Here is a 4856-nt window from a genome sequence, read left to right on the forward strand (position 1 = left end):
CGCATCAATGAATTGCCTCACCCTCACTGATAATATCTAACCAACCGCACGACAAAAGAATTAGTCAAAATAATACAAAAAAATAAAGTTGCACAATAGGTTTCGAAACGCCGTGGGTGAAATTGTTACTAAGTGTGGCAACATCTGGCCAGAGGGGAGATATTGACAGCGGATTTATCATATTTTCATCCCTATTTTACGCAAAAACTATCTTTAAATCGTTAGTGTAAGGTTTAAAATGTAACTTGATATATCGTGACATGTAACATTTCGAATTAGGATGTATCGTGTTAACGCCATTACTGTCAAATTGCTAGCCAATCAGAATGAAGCAATGGCCACCAATGATAGGGAAGCGACGCGATGTGACGTGAATGCCAAATTTGGGCGGGAACAAGAACAATTTAGTTTTTTACGCACTAATTTGGTGGTTATCTGTGGAAGTAACTTTGTTTTGTTGATTTACGAGTTTTACGATTGTTTGGATGGTCAGTTGGGAAGTAATAAATTGCAGCTTCAAACTTTTTGTTGGACGAGCAGTAGTTCACTGGAACAAAGGGTTCTTTTGTTTGTGCTTAATTTAATACGGATTCATTAACAGAGCCAACTATTATTTGCGAAGTAAGTTTTTCATTTCATATAGGTAGGTATAGCTACTATTAACTGTACTATAATACTGTCATAATTTGGTTATTTTCTATTGATAAGTAGGTAAGTATGATAATATTTTTAATTCAGTAACTATGGAATAAAAAAAATGAAATACATATCCACTAAGTAGGTACCTACATTTAACACTTAGCTTTAAGACCTAATAAAAAAATACCAATTTGACGAATGTCTCCTTGGCGATAGGAACGATAAGTAGAAAACGAGAAAAGGAGTAGGTACACTCGTGCTTGCGTTACATACAATTACCTGCTTACCTATACCTAGATTTTCCTACATTGTAATTTACTGCTACTAATATTGAATAGGAAATTAGGAAATACCTACTTACGATAGACCAGAAATAATACTTTTAAGTAAATATTTAAAAAATTAAGATACCTAATTTTCAATTAGGATAATTCTTAAAACAAATTGTAGTCTATATTTTTAAGTTTAAATACCTAGTCCAAAGATGAGAGTTTCGTACGTACTTAAATGGTGAAACCAACCCCTTTTACCCCTTCTTGTCTGTCTGTGCGTGCGTCTGTTGCCAGGCTGTCTGATAAACAATGAAAGTACCTACCTAACACATTTCAAGAATATTGAAATTTTCAGAGATGAAATACCTAATGCTGCTGCCGTTATGACAACAAACTGACTCGGTTTTTAACATAACAGCTGCTGCCGTTATGTTAAAAACCGAGAGGTTAAGCAACAGTTGGGGCAGTTGTAAATTGGATGGGTGACCATTTTTTTGCAGTTTCAGTTTTAAGGTGTGATACGAAACCGTTTAGTGTCGCGGGTCCGACTCACTAGATCGATTTTTTTATTTTTCCTACCTTCAATGAGTGCCTATTCGAAATTCCAATACCTATTATTAATCATTCATATCCATTATCATTAAAAGATCATTTGCCAACAATTTGCCTCACTTGAACAATGCACACAATGCGGTCTAATCAAGATTGACGCAATCACCATAAACGTCCCCTTTCCCACACGTCAAGCTCTCCAAGTTTCCCATCAAATCTCAAATTGCTCATTCACACTTGACAGCGTCCAGTCAGCGGCACTTGGCCTCAAGATGTCAATAAGTCAAATTCCCTCGTCTCCGAGCTGAGCGAGCTGGCGGAAAGAAAAGGAACTGTCAAACGCTATTTAAATTTGGAACGCACGCTGTGTTCGCGCGCTATGTGTCCCTTTGAGACCACGCGAGCGCAGCATGGCGGCCGGCGACACGCTGGCTGGCCGGAGCCCGCCCTAGCGCTCATTACATCGACGTTGCACGGTGAAATGAACATTCTAGATTTATGGGAAGTGAGCAGAGTGACACGCTCGAAATGTAATTATGATGGGAATTCGCGAATTCGCGAAATAGGTAGTCGTCAGGTGACCGCCGCGGTTCGTTGAACCCGAATAGCGCGGATTGAAAAATTCATTGAATTGTCACTTAAATCTTAATGTGAGAAAGCAATGTTAATTTGGATTTTTTAATTCCGTTTTCTTGGAAATGGTTCTAATAATCTGCTTTATAAAATGGAATAAAATAACTACCTAAGAAGTATAAAATAATTAATATGATAATAGATACCGACTTACATAGTTAATTATTATATTCTAGTCTATTAATTTAATAAGAAAGCGATTTGTATCTATGATATATGAATTATCTACGAAAGTTACCTAAGTTCTAAGTCTGACATCTCGGTTTCTTCACACGACACAATAAGTTTTCCTTCATCGATAGGTAGGTATCATTTACTTCAATGGTTGACGACGTTGAAGACCAAGATAACATAAATCTAGATTGTGGGTAGTTTTATCTAATTTTGTGCAAGTTTTTTTCTAGTTTCTTAAAACAACTTCCACCCTCCATTCATAGGCTGTAAACTTAGGTACTAAGGTACCTAAGTACTAAGGTACTAAGGTACTCTATTTTCCAGAAAGTTCTATTAAAATCGGTACCTACAGTCGATGCAAGGGCTTCTTCGATCAAAATCTAGGTAGGTATATGATTAACGTGAAAATAGGTACCTACCTACTAAATTTTCATAAGAACTTAGGTAAGATAGTAACACAGGTCACAGACTGATAGTCGCCTTAATGAAGAAAGCTCTGATTCCTGAACTTATAAGTACCTACTTACCTTTTTTTCATGTCGCGATGTTTATTAACCAATATCCAAAACCGTGTCAGCTAGTCTTGAATAAATTTCATTTCGAATTTCTAAACACCCACCTCTTACTTTAATCGAAAGTAGAGGCGGTGCAACATATTATTATGTAGCATGTAGGTACCTAATTTACGTATTTTTATTTATCATGTTATGTACCTACCCAAGTATTTTCTAAAAACATTTTTCTGGACCATTAGTATTTCTTTTTAAAGAGTGTTGTGTATGTTTGAAATACATAGGTATAGGACATTATTTGTGAATTTTATAGAACCTGATACATTTTAGGTAGGTACTCTAGTAATTCCTAATTACAAGCGAGGTAATAAAAACAACAATGTAACTAATAATTACCTACAGCATAATAATACCTAGGTAATATCTTGTCAATAATCTGTACGTACTTACTTATTATTTTACCTTATGAGTGTGTATTTAAATGAAGAGTAGATATTCAATAGAGCAGGCACCTCTATTTTGCACGCCTCATAAGCGAAGCGTTGAGGTGGGTACTACTGTCACTTCGCGCAAAACATCTGATTTTTCAAACTTAAAAATATGTCTTTATGTATCATACATTGCACTTGTAAGATAATACATACACCCATATATTAAGAAAAAACACTATTTTTAACGTTCATGATATTTTTGATGCCATTTTTGTTATTTAAACTAGTTAAAAAACAGTTTAAAAAAGTTCTGTCTTGGACGTCCGTGTGTCTGTATGTGCGGATCCTTTTTCTTGTTAACACGATAGCGACCGAAATACTTTACTAATCGAGTCTTTTTTTTTCTCTTACGCTTGAGTATGCTCAGGAATAGAACCCTTTCATTTTTCAGGGTCTGATTCGATGTGGTTTAATTGTTATTAAATAAACAAAAATAATAATTAATAAATATTTATTAAAAAAAAATATGAGGCGTGCACTTTTGGATTTTCCAAATTATTTTTTATTATATCTACAAAAACTATCATCTGAAATTTACACATTTTAAAATGGCATACAATTTTTTCCGTTACAATATGCAACCAACCACTCGAAAACATTGAACATTTTATTTCAAACAAAAAAAAAGCGTAATAACCGAAAAATCTCTTAATTCGCATATTAAAACATGTTACCGCCAAAAACCCAATATGGCCGACAAAGCGCGTCTCGAGTGGCGCGTTTGTTCGCGATCAATAGTTTTTTAATTTCTTTTTTTTACCACAATCGAAGGCACGAAATTGTGCAGTTGAAAGGAAGTTAGGGACCCTGTTGGCTGGAGGCCACTTGAGATCTGAATGAACTTAACGGCGACTAGGTAGTTTTTGTCCAGGTAATATTAAATGGACCGTTAATAAATTTCCGATCTAACTGATTTGTTTTTGTATTTTGAGCTGGGGTCATGTTAGTCGATTGTGAAAATGCTAAGGAAAGTGAGTGTCGACAGCATAAAAAATTTAAGAAGAATTCGTTCCTGAGGCATTTAAACCCTCGTCTTACTAACTTCTTATAAATTGCAATAGCTACCTAAATAACAAATGATTGAACATTTAATTTTGTTTCTAATATGTATAGCTATTTTTTATCCTTTTCTCTAATATTTTTTGCAAATTACATGAATTATTTTAAACTCAGAAAATGTGTGAACCAAGTGATACAATCCAAATTATTAATAAACAAGGTGTTTGACGATTGAAAATGGACGACGTCAAAATCGGTTGAATAGTTTTTGAGATAAGCACAAATAAGTAAAAAGACATACAAACAAACATTCTAAATGATCCATGTTTTGGATTGAATTATTTAAATATTTTTTCATATTATTTTAACACTGACACAAAATTTCGGGTCATTTGTAACAGGATGGCGGTTCTACAGGGGTCTTAGTACGCAATGACAAAAAGAAAAATGATGGTCAGAACGCTGATACCGGATACCTTAAGATACTGTAATATTTTATATTAGAGAATCTTAACATAAAATATTATAGTATCTTCACCGTGTGTGACGCGCTTTAATGTAAAGACGGAAAATGAAACACAACG

This window comes from Colias philodice, chromosome 18 (genome assembly GCF_061535455.1).
Source record: "Colias philodice isolate Cphi_HAF_F1 chromosome 18, ilColPhil1 Martin Lab GWU primary, whole genome shotgun sequence".
Lineage (NCBI taxonomy): Eukaryota > Metazoa > Arthropoda > Insecta > Lepidoptera > Pieridae > Colias > Colias philodice.